We start from the raw sequence: 23,777 nt of genomic DNA, 5'->3' as shown, positions 1-23,777 counted from the left end.
TTGTGACCTTTCACAAAGGAAGGTAAAATAACAAGGACATTGCTTCAGAATTTGCTCCCTGTGAGATCAGAAATGAAGATATTTGAATGATAACAAAGCTTGGGATAATGTTTATATTGCAGTTGCTGAATTCCATACTAAAACACTGTACTCCATGGCAAAGTGGTTCTACTATAAGAAACTTCTGCATTTATGATGCACCTTAAAATTTTCTCCAAACAATGGGGTGTTATCACTCAGCAATTTGTCATAAGTTTTGCACAGCAGTGAAGGCTACACATATTTAAAAAATATGGTTACTGAACTCCAGCCCAGCTCACTTGTCATAAACATCTCCTAGATGATGTTTATAAGCTCAGACCCCACCTCTAATCCACTATCTTGCAACATTGATGTAGTTCTTGATATAACTATCAAGTTATCAACATTACATACAAGTAATGGTAAAGAATGCCTACAATCTGTATAATTAGCAAAGCTGGTTTGATATGGAATAAAGGATTTTCCTGAAGAAAAGCATAAGAGCCAATTCTCACTGGTAGGTGAATCACTTCATTAATCAAATGAATCCCTCTTGAAATAACACAATGTGGTAGTTCAGCTCACTTGCATATAAATCCTGATCCCTGCTAGAAAAACGCTGAAAGGTAAGTCTCAAAGCTCTACTGTGGTCTGGAGAATTTATTTATTTCTGGAATTTGTTTCCAGATTTATTTTTGAAAATTGTTTCCCATATGCTATTTCCTCCTTTTCTCCCCCACCCTCTCAAATCCATCATGGAATCAAAAGTCAAGAGGGAATTGATGAAAAGGAAACTTGCACATATAGCTCATTTATTTTTTTAGTCATAGTGATGTTTTGGTTAATTTCAACAGGATACATGCAATACACTTTGTTTGGTTAATTTCAAACATCAAACAAAGTGTATTGCATGTATCCTGTTGGTACCATGATGTTTTGAAGTTTGAGAATTTTTAAAAGCCAGTGAATCCAGAGCTCCAGTAATGTAACAATATTTTCCACTTTGGATTAGATGTCCACTGTTTGTGGAATTTGCACATCTACAGCTATAAAATCCTGCTGTAAATGGTGAGTGGGAAATTGAGAATTTTTGAACTCATTCAAATGACCCCTGTAGTCACTGATCAGCAATGTTTTTTGTTTACAACTGGATCAATTTTGATCTACTGAATACTTTTCCCAGGGCAATGAAAACACCAATGGATGTGTACCTGAGGCTTTGAAGGGTATGTGGGATATATATTCCCACTTATAAGTGCTGTTTTTGTCAATTGGGTGATGTGATCAGCAAACAAGAGAATTTTAATTGGTCTTTTAGATATGAATAATGTGGCCAAGGCCATATTTCCATGAAAAGAAAGACTTGCATTTATATAGCATCTCTCAATGGTTCATAAACAAAGCAAGATTTCAAACGTTGATATAATAATGATCTGAATGAGATGTTAATTGAGGGACACTAAAATAGCACTACAGGACAAACACTAATTCCATCTGTTGCTTCCTGTGTTTTTTTTAAAAAGGAAAAGTACTTCCCGCCAACTTAAATTGCATAAGCATGTCAACTTAGTGCATTATTTTTTGAATGTAACCTGAGTCATGGGCTCCAAGGCAAGAGTAGTATTAACTAACTTTGTGGTTCCCCCAAGAATGGTGAGCTGACACCTGGCACTGCTTTAGTGCACACATGGGAGAAAGTGAGGACTGCAGATGCTGGAGGTCCGAGTCAGTGTGGTGCTGGAAAAGCACAGCTGATTGGGCAACGTCTGAGGAGCAGGAGAATCCATGTTTGTCATGTCAGGTTTAAGTAGGGAATTCTGAAATTCTGACCTAACGATTGTATATCTAAATCCAGGTGATGGGGAAGTTGGGGGTCAAAGTGTTGCTGTTCTTTTCTGTATGTAAAGTCTGCAAATGTAAAAGTAATTATAACTTGTGGCTGGTACGTTTCCAATTCCTGTGAACTGGATATTGGTGCCTCTGGTAAGTGTTATCAGGATGTATGTGTTCCTTTATGTTGCATACTGTCTACACTGGCTTGAACAATATAGATGGAGAGGCTTTCAGGGGTTGGTATGTAGATCAGTCGTTACGAAGTACTCAGCCTCTGCTGTATTTCTGGTTATAATTGGCAGCATTGATTCTAATACAGATGATTAGAACATTGGTAATTGCGCCTTTGAAAGTCAGGTGGTGGCTGGTTTTGTTTGGTGATTTAATAATTATCAACCAAGTGCACAGTTGGTGCAAATGTTAACACTCATTAACCTAAACAGACTAGTCAATGAAGGAATAAATACTGCTGATTAATTTTAAATAGCATAGAATCATACAATGCAGAGGACACCTCACCAAAAATACACTGCCTGCGTTAGTCCTATTTCCCCCACACTTGGCCCATAACATCGAAACGGAGATGCAAAATATTCTTCTTCAACCAGCAAAGAGCTTTGAAATTATTTCCATCTAAAAGGTCTGAATGGAGCTGAACAGTGGAGTTGTAATTTCCCAATGCAGCTAATGACTGGTTCAGTAATATCTAGAGGCTGCAATGATTGGCCTAAGATTGTGTTTTTGGTTTGTTTTTGTGTGGAGTACTGAGACATTGGAAGTTACAATGGGAGTGTAAAATTAATAAAGAACTGAAAGTGAGCAGAAACTAACAGGATCTCGAGAGAATGCATGTATTGATGTGATAAATATAGAAAAGTACCTTAGACTCAGGGAGTGAGTATGCCACTGAAAAATTAAGCAGTTAGATCAAATACACAACAGCTTTTTTGTCAGCTAAAACTCCAACCATTCATTCCTAATTGTAATTTTGCTCAAGCATATGAATAGCATACCTTGTTAAATACTGGTTAATATTGAAGACAGGGTTGGGATATTTCAGCCTTAAAACTTTGTGGATCTGACAACATTCCAGTTTGCTAACCAGAGCTCAGAGCCTACTGCTAAGCCCACTCAGTAGGATATGAAGGTGGGTCTGACCAACAGACCCACCTTCTGTTGGTCAGACCCACCTTCATATCCTACTGAGTGGGCTTAGCACTAGGCTCTGAGCTCTGGTTAGCAAGCTGGAATGTTGTCAGATCCACAAAGTTTTAAGGCTGAAATATCCTAACCCTGCATTGGACCATGAGTTATGCTGCTGCTGAGGAATTGCTTGGTGAGTTGCAAACAAACAAGTCACCTCACTGCAAGGAGATGAGCTCACTCAAGCCAAGGAGTTCACTCTTGCACTTTAGGGACATTTTCTGAAGCTAACTGTGCTCTTCTGTTTTGTGTGCAGCACTGCCTATTTGCAGAGATGGCACCTACTTGGAGATCCCCATCTGCCAACTGTTTTTGGTTTTTGTTTGGGCTTTCAGATTTTGAGAAATTCCCCTTGACAATACATGTCTTTTTCCTGTTCCAACAATCTATCCTCCAATTAGTAGAAGGTATGAGAGATGTTTCATACGGAGGTATCCTCACTACCTCCTTTTTAGTACTCAGTGGGTATGTGCAGCAAGTCCTCTCTACTACTAGCCTTGGGCATCCACTCACCACCATCTTTTGTTAATAGGATGTGGAGGTGGCCACACTTAGGAAGCTGTCTCCTAGAAGGTTGCACTGAGAGAGATCCTGATGACTTGCACAGTCTTGGCATCATGTGGTTCTGACAATTTCTGGGGAAATTCAACCTCTGGTATCCACTGCCATTCAGCTGAACTGATCTTTGTCAATAATTGTATTCCACAGAAACCTCCTGGTACTCTTGCCAAAGGTATGCTTTTTCTTGAGCCTGTAACATGCTGAGTTTCTCTCCATGTTGGCAATGATATGCAGCTTTCTCTCTGCTGCCATTGGTATTTAGCACACAGGCTAAGTCGCACAAGTCGTAGCCCAACAATATACTTTCAGTAAAAACCCATAAGTTACTCCTTTTTACTTAAATGTGCTTAATGCCCTTTCCCCAAAATGGGTAAGTTTAATAGGAGTTGCTGATTTGAATATTCAGTTTTGAAGTTTACGGTGTTCTGAATTTGTTTTAGATGTGCACGCATGTAGAAAAGCACTTAATACATAAGAGGCCAGGTGGCAGGCCTGGAGCCACACTATAATGTAGTTTAGTGCCTTCTGGTGAAATGGGAGGCAAATTTGTTTTGATTAAACTTGTTTTAATGCTGGCAGCATTTCATAAGTGGTTAATTGCTTGTTTTGTGTAACTACCTGTTTAGGTAGGAACACATTCTGCACTCACTAAATTTAGGAAAAATATCTTCAACTTTGCCAGCAGACAGCAGCAGAACCTTGGGGCTTCATGATAATCTTGAACCTATTTACAGCATAAACTGGGGGCGAGGGGAAACTCCCAAGCTCCAACTTGAAAAATGTCTAACCGACTAACACAGAACAGATGAGACATGACCCACATAAATTAGTTGTGGCTAATTGGGGAAATCCCTAGTGTCATTTAAAAATGATTATGTAATTAGATTGCACTTGTTTCTGCTGATGCGTGGAAATCATTATTGATCTGGGGCATTTGCAAATTTAAAATTGCTTGAATAAAATTGAGGTGTCAGCTCTTTCAGAATTGGTTTCCATATGATGAGTCTGCCCGCCAATGAAATATTTAGAGTGGAGTTTCCAATAGCAGAATGTATATTGAGGACATGAAGCCTGTAATTAACTGAAAGTTATGCATTCAATATCATCAAATTGTAGTTAAAAGAAAGTCCATGGATTTAGCCATTTTTGTATCAATGTCCCCATTGGACAGGGAGTGGTTGTGAATGGTTGGTTGATTTTTCAGATTCTACAATGTTATTCCCCAGCAACTGTTTCCATTGACAGCAGTTGGACAGTGAGCTGTTATCTGGAATGCGCTGCATAACAGGGTGGCAGTAACAAATACAATTGTAACTACTTAAAGTTTCTAATAGAAAATGTTTAGGCACATGCTAGGCATGAAGAAAAACATGGGAGATGAGAGGAAAGAAATGAGGAATGGGACTAATTGATTACTCATCAATATGATGGGCCAAGTAGCTGCCTCCTGAGCTAATAATCCAATGATTCAAACTCAATCTTAATTTGCCTTCAAATAAAAATGTTGCCTGCCATCGTAGAAACCTTGGATTGGTCCTAAGACTATTTGTGACCTCTCATGTAATGAGGCGAATCTGTTGGCTTGAGATTGCGTTTTGTGGATAGAAATTGTATATTAAAAGGATTTCTCGTAAGGCACCTTTCTTAATGGTGCAGGTGGCTCCTCCACATGAAGGAGAATTTAATTTTCCTGTGGTATAATTGAAATGAGGTCCTTTTTAAATGGCTATTTATTAGCCACTTAAGACCTCAATAGGGCTAAAGATGGCCTAGTTGCCTGACACCTTACCGATTTTCCTAGTTTGAGGATAGGGTGTGTTCCATGATGCTTCATATGTGACCTCCAACCCATCTTCAAAGGTATTGTGGGCAAAGAGCAATTTCATTTGACTTCTCCATTTTCTGATGTATGTAGCCTGTGGCAAGCTTTGGACGCAATTCTTGCAACCTGTAGATGTAGAGGAACGAATGCAAAATAAAAGACCTTTTCCTGTCAAAATGATAATTATTGCAGATTTCACACTTTACCATCAGATGCAATATTAGTTTTAAAATAATGTTCATTTGTAAATCCTGTCCAATAAAAAGGAAATGCATGTAGCTGGAACCTGGATAGCTTCCCTCCTTTAAATTCCTGTTCTGGGTAAGGAAGTTTCTCCTTATTCCATATTGGAATTTTTGGGTATCTTGTACTTCAGGTTTGCTAGATTCTTTACCGCTGGCAATCGGAACACCTTCTCAATGCCTGATATCAAGCGCCCCTCTTTTTATTATTCAATATTAACAAACCTCTGTCGTCTCAACCTTTTCACAACCTGAATTTGATACCTGGCATTTTGAGGTTTGCCTTATATATTTTTTTGGTGGGTGTGGTGGGGGAGCGGGGAGGTGGGAAGGTGTGGCAACACTGACTTGGATTTATGTAGCCTTTGTAAAGGAAACAATGCCTCAGGCACTTGCAAGAGCATTGCTTGACAAAATTTGAGAACAGGAAAAGCAGATATTGGGGGAGATGGCTGAGATTGTAAATGGTTCCTTCTCTTCCTATTGTCACCCTTTCAAAATAGCAGTCTTCAATCTCCACAAAACATCCATTCTTTACCCCTCTGTCCTCACAAGCTCCAAGCTCATTTCTAACCTTTCCTCTCAAGTCATTAATGTTTAATTACCATTTTAATTCATTCCCATCTCTGTTTGTTCAAATCTCTGCCTATCTCCTATCCTACACCAAATCTCACCTATTTGGTTTTCTTCAACATGCCCCCCCGCCAAAAAAATTCTTCACTTACCATGACTCTCCATTTTCTACCATTCTTATCCTTACACTTTCTCTAACCATGTCCAGCCCTTCTGCCCCAACACACGTGTATGTGTCTGTCTCTCTCTCTCTCTCTCTCTCTCGCTGGCTGTCTGTTCAGTCAAGTTATTAGTCACCCTTCATAACATTGCTTTTTAAGGTCTTTATGGTCATTCTAGTGAGATGTTTTGTGATTTGGTACATCATAATGCAATGAAAATTCTTCCTGAAATTATTTGACTGTAACAATGAAACACAATCTGAGTTAATAGTGACTAGTTTTATACTCTCGATGAGCTGGCAGGGAAAGTATGGGCTGAATTAATTTTATTCTATAGATTCCTATACTTATTCAAACGAGGATCTTTAGCAATAGTGAAAGCAAAACAGTTCAAAATGTCATTTAGCCCAGTTTAATGGCTATAATTCAGTCTGTCTTTTTCATTCAAAAAAATTGTTGAATCAGTAACATTCATCCTAGTATTTGGTAATCAAAAGATGTGAAATGCACACTCTTCAACATTTAAAATCCCAATCCTATTTTTACAAAGTAATAAGAGTGAAACTTTAATTATTCAGAGTTGCATCTTGCTGTGCTCCACTTTGAAGAGATCAGAACTAACTTGCACATGAAGTTTGAAATTACACATTATTCAATCAAGTAAACTGCTGTGGTTTTTGAAGTCTTTTAAATACTTACATTGGTTATGCTGTGAAGTTGTGCATATTTGTGCAAACACATTGGAGCCTTGGAATAGTTGCTCAATATCTACTTGTCAACGCTTTAGCCTGAAGCTGTGGTGAACTTATTCAGACGTGTTATTTCCACGGCTTCCCCACTACAGCTGATTTCTCAGAATTAACATGCATTTAGCCAGAAACAGCCGATTTAACATCCTGTACTACTGGTCATAAGTGAAACTTTGCTTATTGTAAAACATTGGGCATGATTGCCTCTTGCATAGATGTGAAACTTGCAGTTTGTGTTTCTAAGTTTGCAACCACTACTAATTTTGAAATTTGAGTTCTCTCTAATGTCTTTCTGAAGTTATGCACATGCAGTCACGATCTGTCAGTGACATTAAGATTATTTTAGGATAAAACTTTAATGTTCTTAATTGCATTTAAGCCACTTTTATTGAAGCCTGTGACTAACCTGCAGTAAACCTTTTGGAACACTAAATTTTGTGACCAATTGTGGCAGTCAACTAGTACTCAGTAATTGTGTGTGTACTAGAAGTTTATGCGCAGTGTTTATATTTGTTTATAGGTCTAGACCTGTTTCTCTGATCATTGGCATGTAAATATATGTAAAATCTGTTTAATGGCCCTCTTTCCCCCTTGGTTCAGGCACAAATGACTTGAAATAATGAATTCCGTTTTATTTAGACCAATATGGCAATCTTGACATGAACATTAGAACAGGAGGAGGCCATTCCTTACACATTCCACTATTCAATGAGATCACGTCTCATCTATGTAATGTCATGAGGGCATGTCATCCAAAAGGAATTACCTATCTCAGATTTAACATTTCAGTCTGATGTAGAATGTTCCAAATTTCTATAATCTCACCCTTTGTGAAGAAGTTGCCTAATTTCACTCATTACTATTCTTGGACTTGCCAACCAGTAGTTTCTCTGTCAATCCATTGTGTTTCCCTTAATGTAGAGTCAGTCCTACAGCACGGAGACAGGCCCTTTGATCCAAATTGGGTCCATGCCGACCAAAATGTCCAGCCATGCTAACCCCATTTCCATGGACTTGGCCCATATCCTTCTAAACCTTTCCTATGCACATATTTGTCCAAATGCCCTTTAAAGGTTGTTAATGTACCTGCCTCAACCACTTCCACTGGCAGCTCACTTTCATGTGCGTACCATCCTCTATAAAACAAAAACCATGCCCTTCAGGTACCTTTTTTTTTATTCTTTCAGTTCTGACCTTAAACCGATGGCTCTCTAGTCCTCAATTCCCCAATGCTGGGGAAAAAAGGCTGAGTGCACTCACTCTCTTCCATGTCTCATGATCTTGTTCACCTCTATCAGGTCTCTCTCTTTCTCCCATGCTCGAAAGGGGGGGGGGGGGGGGGGAAGTCCGAGCTTGTCCGAGCTTGTCCAACCTGTTCCTATAACTCAGACCATTGAGTCCTGGCAACATCCTTGTAAATTTCTTCTGCACTTTTTTCTTCAATTTAATGACATCCTGTAACAAGGTGATGAAAACTGAACACTACTCCATGTCAGGCCTCACCAATGTCCTGTATAACTACAAAACTTCTCAACTTCTTTAATCCATACCCTGACTGATGAAGGCCAGTGTGCCGAGAGCAGCCTTCACTGTCCTGTCTACCTGTGATTCCACCTTCAGAGAACTCTGAACCTGATTTCCAAGATTCCTCTGTTCCACTACACTCCTTTTAAGGCCCTACCGTTCAACATCTTAAAGCTGAAAAGAGAAATTCAAAATTCCTGGGAATGACTACAATGGGTAGTAACATGTCAAAGAAAAAGACAAATGCATGTCATGTTTACTCTTCATTCTTGAACTATCTTCCTGTAAATTTTATCCTGGAGGATTACCCTGTTGAAAGTTGTTTTGTTAGTTTTTAGACCAATAGATAGCTAAATATGTTCTACCTTGTCTCACTGGAGGATCTTGGACTTCAGGATTTCTTTTTGCAGGTTTGAAGATTGTGCTGTAATGTTTAGTGATAGGGAGACCGCTGCATAGACTTGATGGATGAACAGAGCACAGGGGAATCCTTTTGTTTCCTCCTATTCTCTTCACCACTTCCCACTCTGTAGTGAACATGCGCTCTGAGAGCAGAATAATACATACAGGTTGGATAACATGGCCTATTCCTGTGCTAATATGTTCTATTGGTATTCAGTTTGCCTAATCCAGAGTTGTTTACTGTCCTAAAAATTACATTATTTTTAATCTAAGGCTGCACAATTGATGTTAAAAATCTTTATTCAGGAGATGCTATGCACAAGAGTTTTAAAGGAATGGACTGCACGAGCCATGCAGTATTCCTCAAGCAACAAGAGGAATGATACCCTAATGCCTTGCAAAGAAAATAGCTTCGTTTGCATTGTCTGTCAAGCTCAACAGCTAATTAGCATGTGATTAAGCATTCAACTATTTTGAAAATGTAATGATTAGATTACTTAGTGTGGAAACAGGCCCTTCGGCCCAACAAGTCCACACCGACCCGCCGAAGCGTATACCACCCAGACCCATACCCCTACACCTACCCCCTCACCTAACACTACAGGCAATTTAGCATGGCCAATTCACCTAACCTGCACATTTTTGGTCTGTGGGAGGAAACCGGAGCACCCGGAGGAAACCCACGCAGACACGGGGAGAATGTGCAAACTCCACACAGATAGTTGTCTGAGGCAGGAAACGCTCTGGTTTGCTGCTTTATTTTTGAAACTATTAAGGTAGAAAAGTCTTTAGACTTTGTAATTTTTTTCTCTGCTATATTTATTCTAGTTACAACTTTCTGAACTTTAAATATACAAGAATAGAGCAATATTTTGATCTTCCAGCCTGAGCAGAGTAGGAGTTTGAATAACCTGTATTGAAGTTGGCTTTGTTTACTTGAACATTCTTTTGCATGCTCCCCTCCCTGGCTGTAAATTCCGCCCCAATTATGCTAATCATTGTGATTTAATCAGGAACGTTGGATTTCAAGTGCTCAGTTTCGGTTTTTGGAATGCTGGCAATCTTTGAGCATTAGAAGTTATACAACACTACTGTCGTCTTCCAATGATTGGGTTTTTGTTTTGAGGGTAATAAACCTACAGGGTTTGTATGAACATGTTTTGAGGTGTAACTGGATAAATATGCTTTCATTGTGTGCCAATAGCCAACTCATTTAAAATAAATAGTGATGTTTTATGTTTTCAGCAGCACAATGCTAAGAGGACTCAATTAGCAACCTGATTATAGGCTTTTGTCACAAGATGATTTTTGAAACTGATTTTGCAATTATTCAAATTAAAAACATTTGACCATCATGCTTTTACTATTCAGAAAGCCAAAACCCTTCAGGTGTATGCCTCAATTTAGTTTCCCTCTCTCTGTAACAGGTTGTTGTGAGAGTTTCCAATGCTAATTTAGAAAGTGGTATTTTATTTTTGAATCCAGTTCTTTCTCTAGCCTCTATTGTATTTTCTTAAATAAAACAAAATGCTGGAGAAACTCAGCAGATCTGGTAGCATTTGTACAAAACACCAGAAATAACACTTCAAAAAATTCCCTCACTGTTTCAGTTCAGAATCCGAGCATTTTGCTAGGATTTAAATTTGGACCAGTGCTGCTCTTTGATCATGAAGGAATAAGTAGAGGCAGAGTAAACATAATCAGCCTTCACCAGCTATTGTTCCAGAGTAGGACCATGGGAAGAAAGTAAAATGGAAATCACAATACTAAAGGAGTAAGAGAGGATTAGTTGAGCTGAACTGACTAGATGACTAAAGATTGGTGCAGAATAAAACCGAGAATGGGTTCCATCCCTGTCCTGCCATTGGTAGTTCATGGAGGCCTGCCTCCTTCCCTTATCCCCCACTTATGTAATGGTTACCCTCCAGTTATGGATAATTGGTGTCTCTTTAATGGAGAGAAATTACAAGGTGAAAGACATTTGCAACTGCAGCAACTCTCATGACTTTGGGACATCCCAAAACATTTTTAATACTAACTAAATACTTTTTTTTTATTGAAGCCTCGTGACAGTTGTATTGTCAAATGTGACAGCAATGTCATCAAACATGGTTAAAGCTAGCTAAGTGATTTAAATTAATTGAGGTACTTTTCAATCAGAAAAGTAAGAACTTGCCCTGCTCTGAAATGAAACTTTTTTACACTTTTCATCAGAAGGCCTATAATTTCTCACTGCTCTGTTGTCCCCTGTTGACATTCCACATGAGTCTACTGTAACACTAATTACTTGTCTACCTGTGGTCTGTGACATTGCTAATCTTTTTTTACTGTGCAATACAAGTTCCCGATCCTTGTTCACATGTGCAAGCATACTCCGTGCTAGCAAGCTTATACAATCTACTCTCTAACCTAGTGATATTTGTGAAAGAATCAGGATAAAAATGGAACATTTTAATTCTTGCTGTGTAATGCAAGAAGTCTGATTAAAATTGGTCTCCAAGGTAGAAATAGGATGTGTTTTATTTGAACCATGCTGACAGTGCCCTGGTGGAATAAATAACTAGGGCAGCGTTGAGAGCTCAAATTAATGAGAGGGGTATGATTTGGGTGGGGGGGAAAGGGAGTCTACAAAGCAAGAGGATACACCAGCATTATAGCTGTGGCAGTTACCTGGATAATATCCTGAATGAGACAAGAGGAGAAAGTATGTCAACATCGGAGAAGCGCAGTAAATAGGATCAAAATGGGAAAAAGTGCCAAAGTCAAATTAACGGCTCTTACTTCAATGCAGGTGGTATTAGGAAGGAAGCAAATGAATTAGCAGCGCACACCTAGTTTAATGGGTATGATCCTCTAGCCATTATGGAGCAATGGTTACCAGAACATTAAAGCTGGGAACTAAATGTGACTTCTTGCGGGGGCTGAGAAAAACAATGGGAAGTATCCTCAGAACATTAATAACCAAGAAGTTATCTTGAATGAAAAGATGTGGAATCCATATAAGTGGAGATAAGAAATAAAAATGGGAAGAGTACACTTATAGAAGCAGCCTGACATTAGGTGTATGATGGGACAGAATAAATTGGAAGGTATTAAGGGCATTTTTTTTTTTACCTTGTGTGACTTTAATCTTGTAAATTGGGATGGTCAGATTGGCAGAGGTAGGCATGTGAAAGATTTCATATGTATTTGGGGCAGTTTTGAGGAAAACATGATGTGGGTCCAACCAGGAATACGGCTGTTTTGGATCTGGTGACTTGTAATGACTCAGGTTTGTCAAATGATGACTGAGTAAAAGATCCCTAGAGACTGACCATAACATGGAATTTAGCATTCTGTTTGAGGGGGAGGAACTTGGGTTGGAAGCAAAAGCTTATGAGGATAACTTCAAAGGAATGAGGGCAGAGCTGGCTGGAGTGCATCAGGAAGGACCCTAGCAGCAAAGACGTTGAAGAACAAAAATAGTGGTGTTTAAGAAAATAGTTCATGGCTCTCAGGAAAGATTCTAATCAGGAAGGAGGATTCTGGCAAGGGGATAAGCCAACCATGGTTAACCAGTAGAGGGGTACCATCAAATTGTAAGTTTTTTTTTTCAATGTGGTCAACTTTTGTGGTAAGGTAGAGAAATGGGAAAGTTTTTTTAAAAAAAAAACAAAAGACAACCACTAGAATAATAATGGGTGAAGGTAAACTTGAGTATAATCAAGATGGACGGCCAAAAGTTTCTTTTGAATATACAAATTAAGAGTTCAAAATTAACATGGGCCTCTTCACGAATGAGGGAAGGGAAATAATAGGGAACCACGAAATGGCAGAGGAGTTGAACAAGCACTTAGTATTTTATTTTGAAGATGGATACAAATAGCATTCCAAAATTCCTATATCAAGGATCAAAAGGAGAAAAGACTGCAAGGCCCTGGCCCTAATAAAATGTGATATTGCTACAGAAATAGTAGGTGCACTAGCAGTTTTCTTCCAAAACCTTAAATTCTGGAAAAGTCCAGAGGATTGATAGTTTTCCAATGTAACACTTTATTATTGAAAAAGGGAAGGAAACATAAGAAGTGGGGGAATCTGAGGTAAACAAAATTGAGGCATAGGATAGATCACGAGCATTTTCGCCCATGGCAGATATGCCTAAAGCTAGAGGAACAAGTTTAAGGTGAAGAGTAAGTATCGGCATAAATATGGTGGGACAAAGAGTCCATTTCCATGCAGTGATTTTGACTCTAACTGTTGGCCAATTAGCTCAATATCTGTTATTTTGAAAATGCTACAGTGCCATTATATCCTTTATAATAAAATACATTCAGAAATGTGCAATATGATCAAGCAGGGTCAGTGTGGCTTCATGAAGGGGGTATTGCGCCTGACAAATTTGTTGGAATTCTTTTGAGAAGATATCCAGCAGCATAGATAAAGAGAAAGCAGTGGACATAATATATTTGGATTTTCAGTAGGCATTTTTTAAGGTACCATGTTTTAGGCTACTTTTGATACTACCCTGTGGTGTTGGAGGTAGTATGGTTGGAGGACTGGCTAATAGAGTTGGGATAATGGAGGCATTTTCAGGATGGCAAACTAGTGGGGTGCAACAGGGATTAATGCTGGAGCCATAACTTACAAATGTTAATGACTTTGAGCGATGTGGATATGCTAAGTCAAGTTTGTGGATGAAAAAAGTAAGTGAGAAGGCAAGTGGTAAGGATGACAGCCTCGAAGGGTATAGACAAGTTGAACAAATCTACAAAAACTTAACCTCACATTTTCCTATATATTCCATCTGTTATGCACTTTGGCAGAAGGAATACAGGAGCTGAATATTTGAGAACATAGAAAGCTGCAGTCTAGGAATTTGGGAATTCTCATGCAATAAATTGCAATAAGCTCATGTACAAGGTCAGGTAATAGGGAAAGCAAATGGTATGTTGCCCTTTCAAAGAGAATGGAGCATAAAAATAAGGAGGTATTGCTAAAACTATACAATGCACTGCTTAGACCACAGCTGGAATGCTGTGAATAGTTTTGGTCCCATTATTGTAAGGAAAGATGTAGTAATATTGGAAGCAAACCAGATAATGTTCAAAAGCAAATTACTGCAGATGCTGAACTCTGAAACCAAAAGAGAAAATGCTGGAAAATCTCAGCAGGTCTGGCAGCATCTGTAAGGAGAGAAAAGAGCTGACGTTTTGAGTCTAACTGACCCTTTGTCGAGGCTAAAAAAAAGGAGAAATAGGGAGGTATTTATGAGGCTGAGAGAAGGTGAGTCATGGCTCCGGAAGCAAAGGTAGCAATAAAGAAATTATAATAGTGCATAGAGAGATTATAGGGAGATTAGGAGCTGTGAATGACCTGGCTTCAGCCTTGTGCTGTGTAACAAAATATGGGGAGGGAAGGGGTGAAGCAGAGGCAAAATGGAAAACAGGGGAGAAAGGTAGCAAAGGGGGAAGAGGAGAGGAAAAGGGTGATGAGAGAGTGGGGAGCGAGAGAAAATCAAGAAATGAGGTACAGAACAGTGAAACAAAATATTAAAAAAGTAAATTAAAATAAATGAAATAAAATTATCTGAAGTTGTTGAATTCAATGTTGAGACCGGCTGGCTGTAACGTGCCTAGTTGGAAGATGAGATGCTGTTCCTCCAGTTTGCGTTGAGCTTCACTGGAACATTGCAGCAGGCCAAGGACAGACATGTGGGCATGGGAGCAGGATTGTGTGTTGAAGTGGCAAGCCACAGGAAGGTCCGGGACCTGATTGCGTACAAACTGAAGGTGCTCAGCAAAGCGATCACCCAGTCAGCGTTTTGCCTCTCCGATATAGAGGAGACCACATTGGGAGCAACGAATGCAATAGGCCAAATTGAAAGAGGTACAAGTGAAATGCTGCTTAATCTGAAATGAGTGTCTGGGGCCTTGGTTGGTGAGAATGGAAGAGATAAACGGGCAGGTGTTGCACCTTCTGCGATTGCATGGGAAGGTGCCGTGTGTGATGGGAGAGGTGTTAGGTGTGATGGAGGAGTGGACTAGGTTGTCCTGGAGGGAATGATCTCTGCGGAATGCTGACTGGGGAAGGAAAGGGAAGGTGTGTTGAGTGGTGGCGTCGTGTTGGAGTTGTGAAAATGGCGGAGGATTATTCTTTGCATGTGAAGGCTGGTGGGGTGAAAAGTGAGAACAAGAGGGACGCTATCTTTGTTCTGGGAGGGGGTGAGGATCGTGGCGCGGGAGATGGATCGCACGCTGTTGAGAGCCCTGTCAACAACTGTAGGTGGGAAACCACGGTTGGAGAAGAAGGAGCACATATTAAGAGCACCACTTTGGAAAGTGGCCTCATCGGAACAAATGCGGCAGAGGTGAGAGAAAGCGGTAGAGCCCTTACAGGACGTAGGGCGAGAAAAGCTGTAGTCCAGATAGCTGTGGGAGTCGGTGGGCTTGTAATGGATATTAGTGGATAGACTATTGCCGGAAATGGGGAGAGAAATGTCAAGGAAAGGAAGGCAAGTGTCGGAGATGGACCAGGTGAAGGTGACGGAGGGATGGAAACTGAAAGCGAAGTTTATGAATTTTTCCAGGTCAGGACGAGAGCATGAAGCCGCACGAAATAGTCATTGATGTACCGATAAAGCAGTTGTGGGAGGGGACCTCGGTAGGCCTGGAACAAGAAATGTTCCACATACCCCATGAAAAGGCAGGCATAGCTAGGACCCATGCAGGTACCCATTGCTACACCTTCGATTTGGAGAAAATGGGATGAGTTGAATGAGAGGTTGTAGAGAGAGAGAGAGAGAGAACGAGAACAAGTTCAGCCAAGTGGAGGAGGATGGAGATCGTTCAGGCCTCTTTTCGAGAAAGAAGCGAAGAGTTTTCAAGCTGTCTTGGTGTGGGATGGAGGTGTAAAGAGATTGCACATCCATGGTGAATAGAAGGTGGTTAGGGCCTGCGAACTGAAAGCTGTCAATGTGTCGCAAGGCATCAGAGGAATCCTGGATGTAGGTGGGGAGGGTGTGAACCAGAACACCTCTCCCATCTCACACCCAGCACCTCTCCCATCACACACGGCACCTTCCCATGCAATCGCAGAAGGTGCAACACCTGCCCGTTTATCTCTTCCATTCTCACCAACCAAGGCCCCAGACACTCATTTCAGATTAAGCAGCATTTCACTTGTACCTCTTTCAATTTGGCCTATTGCATTCGTTGCTCCCAATGTGGTCTCCTCTATATTGGAGAGGCAAAACGCTGACTGGGTGATCGCTTTGCTGAGCACCTTCGGTCTGTACGCAATCAGGTCCCGGACCTTCCTGTGGCTTGCCACTTCAACACACAATCCTGCTCCCATGCCCACATGTCTGTCCTTGGCCTGCTGCAATGTTCCAGTGAAGCTCAACACAAACTGGAGGAACAGCATCTCATCTTCCAACTAGGCACGTTACAGCCTGCCGGTCTCAACATTGAATTCAACAACTTCAGATAATTTTATTTACCTTTTTTAATATTTTGTTTCACTGTTCTGTACCTCTTATTTCTTGGTCTCTCTTTTTCTCTTGCTCCCCACTCCCTCATCACCCTTTTTCCTCTCCTCTTTCCCCCTTTGCTACCCATCTCCCCTGTTTTCCATTTTGGATCTGCTTCACCCCTTTTTCCCCCCTCCCCCCCCCCATATTTTGTCACATAGCACTGGCTTCAGCCTTGGTCATTCACAGCTCCTAATCTCCCTATAATCTCTCTATGCACTGCCATTATAATCTCTTTATTGCTACCTTTTGCTTCTGGAGCCATGACTCACCTATTTCTCCCCTTTTTTTTTAGCTTTGACAGAGGGTCAGTTAGACTTGAAACATCAGCTCTTTTCTCTCCTTACAGATGCTGCCAGACCTGCTGAGGTTTTCCAGCATTTTCTCTTTTGGTTTCAGATAATGTTCACTAGGCTGTTCCTGGGTATGGAGGGACTGTCATATAGGGAGAGTTTGAGTAGGTTGGGCCTCCATTCAATGGAATTTAGAAGAATGAGCGGTAACTTTTTTTATTGAAACAAAATTCCTAAGGGACCTGACTCTGTAGATACAGCAAAACTGTTTGTCCTTTGGGAGAATATAGGACCAGAGAGCATAATCAAGGTATCAGCAATTTGAGATGGATGATGAGGAATATCTCTGTGTAATTCTTTCACTGTGGAGGCTGTCCAGGCTGAATCGCTAAGTATATTCAAAGCTGAGATATACAATCAGTAAGGGAATTTAGGGTAATGGGGAAAAGCCAGGAAAGATTACCAGATCAGCCATGATCATCTTGAATACCAGAGCATGCCTGATGGCCTATTTCTGCCCCTACGTCTTATGGTACATTGTATGTTCATTGGGCAAAAGTGAATTTGATCCAATCATGTTAAGTACTAATCTCCACTAGAGATTAAAACTTTCATGAATTTCTGAGCAGGGTCCTTGTCTCTCACTTGACCAGACATAATTGTATTTGAGTAAATCAGATGATTACTATCTATTTTCTTCTGAACAACATAATTATCAACATTGACCATGTTGCCTTTGAATTCTTTGTAAAACTTGAGTCATGCATTAACTATGAACATGACTCCTGTCTGATCTGTGACACAAACTCATTACTGTTGGTAATAACAATGTGCAATAGCATTCTTCATGTAATGGACTAGTGCTGATGCAGAAAGGTCAAATGAGGACAGATTTGGGAAGGGATTTATTTACTCTCTCTGTTCATAACATACAACAGTACAGCTCAGAAACTGTCCCAATGGCCCACCACGTCTGTGCCAACCATGATGCCGTTCTAAACTAATCCCATCTTTAAGTGTACTTCATTGTATTTTGAGTGCTTTGATTATGGGAACAGATTTTAAAATACCACCTATCATTAGTCCCTCATAATTATGAGAGCAGCAACAGAAGCCAACAAGTTACACTTTCTAAGCAGGTGAGAGAGCAGAGTCGGCAGTTTCTCCAACTGTGTGTGTGTGTGAACAGTAGCTTCATAAAGAAGGGCAAACCTGCGAGAGGGGGTAGTGGCAGCAGGAGATTAAAGTTGGTGGCAGACAGCCTCATTGTGCCCCTCCATTTTTGCTATAACAGGTATAAAGAGATTGTTCGTGAATATTTCTTCCATGCCCCTCTTGGCTTACATCAGGAGATATTATTGTAGCTGAAAAGTACACTTAAACACTTTTTTTTACCAGAGATGGCTAGACAGATGTGTTTCAGCTATAGTATGTAGAAGTGGGTAGATCCCAATGGATTGCATGGTGACCGCACCTGTGGTGAATGGCTGCCTGAAACTTAGGTTGTGTTCAAGCTGGTGTCTGAGCTATAGACACTGCAACACAGAGGGAGAGATACCTGGCCATTGTGCTTCAGAAGGTGGTCATAACTCTTTAATTACATCAGGGACCTGAGGGTTTGACAGCGAATGATCAGTCTTCCAACAACTCCTGCCTGCTATGCATGGATACACTTATTTACAAAGAATAGGGCTCTGTGTCAATACGTAATTTACAATACTATTAACTAAGCCATACTACTAGCCCAACTGTTGATCTTAAATTGGTTGTTTGCGTATTTGCCAGACACAGGTCTTTGACAACCCGCCTCTCTATTCAACAATGCTTGATTTTGTAACAAAGCTTGACATCAAAATTTCTGAAGAGACTGGTAACAGAAGAGTAGATAAGTTGCCTGACCCTTCATTCTTCTTCCCCTCTTTAATTAAATCATGGCCAATCAGCTACATTTTAGCCAGGGCTTTGCTCCAAATATCTTTAGGTATTCTTGATCAACCTGATTTGGAGATGCCGGTGTTGGACTGGGGTGTACAAAGTTTAAAAAATGACACAACAGGTTATAGTCCAACAGGTTTAATTGGAAGCACACTAGCTTTCGGAGTGTCGCTCCTTCATCAGGTGATTGTGTGATGAAAGAACAGCACTCAGAAAGCTAGTGTGCTTCCAATTAAACCTGTTGGACTATAACCTGGTGTTGTGTGATTTTTAAACTTTGATCAACCTGCTCATTATGCCTGGTAGAAGTTGAAGCTGAAAATGTGTTGCTGGAAAAGCGCAGGTCAGGCAGCATCGACGTTTTGGGCATAAGCCCTTCTTCAGGAAGCCATTCCTGAAGAAGGGCTTATGCCCGAAACGTCGATTCTCCTGCTCCTTGGATGCTGCCTGACCTGCTGTGCTTTTCCAGCAACACATTTTCAGCTCTGATCTCCAGCATCTGCAGTCCTCACTTTCTCCTGGTAGAAGTTGAACTCAGGCTTTCTGACTCAAGGTAGGGATACTACCACCGTGCTTTTTGTATCCCTTGATAGCCTTTTTCATATACTTTGGCTCATGAACAACAATCTCAGATGCTATTGCTATGTATTTTGAGAAGGTTTTTCATCTAAACTTGTCCTTTTTGAGATTTGGGAAAGATATTCCAGTTAATCCTTTATCTGGAATGATGAAAGTATTCCCTGTTGCAATATGGCACTATTTTACTGGTCAAATAAGCTAAAGCCTAAATAACAGCATTCTGAATATACAAACCTGGTGAGCTTTTACATGTTGATCAACTACTGCAACTATACCATATTCCTTTCACATACATTCCTTGATTCAAATGACTTTTTGATTTTTTTTAAAAATTGTGGATGTGATTTTTAGCTGAGGCAGATTAGATCAGGTTAGTAGCCTGACAGTGTCATTCTGAGGTAAGGTACTTGTGAATTCAGAAGACACTATCTGTATTTGTACTGTTTTTATTGGCTGTAGTTGATGCCAAATGATGTCACTAGCATACCTTTTCTGGTCCAGAATTACTGAACATACCCACAAAAGGAGGCTTCTGTTTATTTGTATCAATCAAGACTGACTGACTGAACAAATGGTTTACAAAATGAGCACTGTGTATCACAATAAGTGAAATATTTTATTAGTCAGGACTGCCCAAGAGTTTTAGGATGGGTTCAAAGTATATTAGAGTCATAGGAGATCTACAGCCTCAAAACAGACCCTTTGGTCAACTTGCCATTGAAGTGATTTCACTCATCCAATCTAATCTTCAGTGATCATCAAAAGACAGTTCCTGACTTTTGTTTTGATAGATTTCTAAATCTGGATAAAATCAGATAAATGGCTGAATCCTGGAGTTACTTTGTCAAGAGTTGGGCCTGTAGGGATTGCCATTAAGATGGCTCTATTCATTTGAGTAGTTGTGGCCAGGCCAGATGTAATCCTCTTTAAAAAGTCCAACATGCATTTTACAACTTTTTTAAAATTAAGTGCAAAAAGCACTTCCCAACCAATTATTTATCGTATGAGCACGATTTTACAATGACTTTTGAAAATAGTTCCTGCATAGACTAAATGCTAGCATTTAGTGATGAGGGAGTGACGTATTACAGAAGTGGTTGTGTGAAAGCAAGAAGACATTGGTTTTACTTGAATATACACCTCACGTGCACTGTACCGTGAGTTGTTATATTTTTCATAAGCCTGTTAAATATTCCCTGAAATACCAATTTAGAAAAAATAACATTCTGTAGCACGAAAGAAGGGGATTGACTGCTCAACAAACTGAATATTTGTCAAAACAAGAAAAATGTTTAAGGGCTTTTTTTCTACACTGGTGAGGCTTTTGGTTTTATTCATAAGAATAGGAGAGGTCTTTTCCGGCACCAATTACCAGGTTTTTCATCATGAGCAGAAGTTCCAGATGTTGTAACAAATTGGTAGGTACCACAGATCAGAGGACTGCTCAGTTTGAGATGTAAAGAATTGTTGAATTGTATATTTTGTTTAATTCTTGATGCATTAACACACCTAGAGTTAAATGGATTCCCAAAGGCTTCTTGAAAGTTATTGGTTCTGTAACTCGTGTATAGCCAGGAACCTGAATATACAAAGAATGCTGGAGTTGTCTAACTATTCTTTACTTGTAAGTGGGATGTCAACATTTATTGCCTAACCTGGAACCTTGAAGATTATTGAAAACCCCTTGAACTGCTCTAGTCCATAAGAGTACATGCACCTACTCTGCAGATAGTGGGAACTCCAGAATTTTGATAGTTATAGGAAAAGGATTATATTTCTAGGTCCAGATGATGTGTGGTTTGAAAGGAAATTTTCAGGTGGGAGTTTTCCTATTCATCTAATAATGCCTTTTTTTTTTATAACAAGTCTTAAATTGTAATTCCAGCTTATTCTCAATACAATTTCTTCATGACCAACATTTTAAAAAGTTCATTTCTCAAAACTGAACATTCTGTAGCATGAAAGCATTTTCAGTGGGCCAACTTAATTGATCTGTTTATACTTTGGCCACGGTCAAAGATCATTGATCTGGAGCCTTGAATAAAACCAGAAAAGACTAGTCAGTGCTGGCAGCATCTGTGCAGAGAAACTGTAAATGCTTTGTTAATAATGACACTTCATCAGAACTGGAAAGTCTAGAAGTGTGATCGGTTTTGAGTCAGTTTTAAAAAAGAGGTGCGAGCACAAGAAAGACAGCAATGACACAGTCAAGTCTCTGGAGTTGCCACTTGTCTACCTGGCTCAATAGCATGAGCTGCCAGGTTTTCCTGCACTTTGTCAATCACAAACTTCTACTTGCTAGCTTCCACCTGCACCAAATCAGCAAACAGGCATAAAACAAACAGGAGTTGCTACACGGGCCTTTTACTGGTGGTGGTTAGCCTTTAGAAAAGAAAACACAGTCACAATGATTTTGGTAACTCAGTTTGTGTAATAGCACTTCTGGGTATTCTTTTTCTTAAAAAGGCGGCCATCCGGCCAGCCAGTTCCTTTAGAGTCATAGAAATGTACAGCACTGGTACAGACAATTCAGTCCAACTCGTCCATGTCGACCAGATATCTCAACCCACACTAGTCCCATCTGCCAGCACCTGGCTTATATCCCTCCAAATTCCTCCTATTCACTTACCCATCCAGATGCCTTTTAAATGTTGCAATTGCACTAGCCTCCACCACTTCCTCTGGCAGCTCATTCCATACACTTACCACCCTCTGAAAAAGTTGCCCCTTAGGTCTCTTATCTTCTCTCACTCTAAACCTATCACTCTATTAGCCAAGCCAGAGTCTCTGTAGTCTCCTTACGTTCTCTTTGCAAATCACTTTCCTACCTCGCTATATATTATCAACAAATTTGGCAACTACACATTCCAAGCATTCATCTGAGACACTTTTGTCAATTACAAGTGGTTGAAAATCCTAATTATGATCCCTGCAGTACATCACTTGTTTCAGTTTGCCACGCAGAGAAAGACTCCCCATACATACACATTTCCTGTTAGCCAACCATTTTCTACCCATGCTAAAATGTAACCCCAACTACATGAGCATTTATAAATTAGATTGGCCAAAAAGCATTCCATTATCTTTTCTATCTTCAGACTTGTTATTCACTGTGAATTTAAAAACTATTGAATTCAAAATAACCACTATCATTCTTCACATTCCAATTACTTCCAAGCGTAATCTTTAGTAGTACTAACCTGGTGAAGCACTGGCTTCTTCCACTGGAGATATACTATGGTCACTAGCCCAGAGAGTTCAGTCATGCTGCAAATTATGCCAAGGCCATGGGTTCAATGCTTAAGATTCAGTATCTTCACTGCTGTAGCCTGGGTTCAATTCCCAGTTTGGGATGTGAATTTGTTATTCAGACAGGACTGTTGTGATGCAGGTGATGGTGTCTTTACCCCTGAGCCAGGAGGTCTGGGTTCACATCTCTCCTGCTCCAGAGGTAAGTAATAACATCTCTGGAGTGGTTGATTAGAAAATAAAACTGCTTTCAGGAGAGAAAGCAGAGTTAATGATTTGGGTCTAGTGACCCTTCAGAACCAGCAAATAGATATGCCAGGCTCTGTAAGCCTCTGTTAGGAGAGCTTCCCAAGGTTAAAGGGTGTTTTGAACTTGCCATCTGACCCTTGCTCTTTGACATCAATCCAGTAGGTCTAGGTCTTTACAGCCAGAGTTTGTCTTACCTAAGCACCACTTCTGCTTCAGGAGAGAGAGAGCATGTGACTCCAATTGTTTATCCTGTGACCCAATTATGGGTCATGGCCCACAGTTTGGGAACTGCTTTCCATTTTCAATTTGTGCCCTTTAGCCTACTTCAAAAGTCCTGTTTCAGTTTACATGAATCAGGATTTTTTTTTAAAGAAATGAACTTTATGTTGATTATGAGGAAACTATCTGGAACAAGCTGGAATTTCAAAAGTTTAAGACCTGTTCAAATAATGAATGGCATCATCAGCAAAAGTGCTCATTGGACTAAACCAAGAATGCAAAGACCACCCCCACCCACCAAACCCCTGACAAGACCTTGCAAAACATGTGCCTGTTAACATGATCTGATTGAGTTGTTTGCAAATAATTATACTAGCTTTGCCTTTTGCTTCCTCAGTTAGATAATCAGGCACACATGACTGTGAAACAATAGCATGTGTTGCATTTGCACAATGCTGTTTTAATAAATTATCCTTCAGTGTGTAATTTCAGGGCAGGTACAATCTAGCAACATTGATGTAAGCTTTTGTTGTGCCAATTTTTTTTAAAGTCCAGTAAACCATTAAACCAGTCTTTTTAAACATTACTGACATTGTTGAATCATAGTTTAGTTGTAAAATATTATGCAACTTGTCAGTTGTTTAACCCAGAACTC

The 23,777-nt window shown here is 40.0% G+C and overlaps 1 long non-coding RNA gene across 1 annotated transcript in view; it reads right to left on the bottom strand.

The window, feature by feature from the left end:
- Nucleotides 1–22,972, bottom strand: part of LOC122540987 (uncharacterized) — a 43,081-nt gene extending 20,109 nt beyond the window's left edge. Inside the window, exons 1-2 of the long non-coding RNA XR_006309481.2 lie at nucleotides 22,606–22,972; nucleotides 5,408–5,566 (exon numbers count right to left, since the gene is read on the bottom strand). This is a non-coding gene — a long non-coding RNA (uncharacterized LOC122540987). The remainder of the gene's footprint in view (nucleotides 1–5,407; nucleotides 5,567–22,605) is intronic.
- Between the last annotated feature and the right edge of the window lie 805 nt (nucleotides 22,973–23,777).

Source organism: Chiloscyllium plagiosum, unplaced genomic scaffold, assembly GCF_037043375.1.
Source record: "Chiloscyllium plagiosum isolate Xiang-an unplaced genomic scaffold, Cpla_swu_hap1 HiC_scaffold_39, whole genome shotgun sequence".
Taxonomy (NCBI): Eukaryota; Metazoa; Chordata; class Chondrichthyes; order Orectolobiformes; family Hemiscylliidae; genus Chiloscyllium; species Chiloscyllium plagiosum.
Note: the sequence above shows the minus strand (reverse complement) of the source record. Positions and strands in the feature narration are given on the sequence as shown.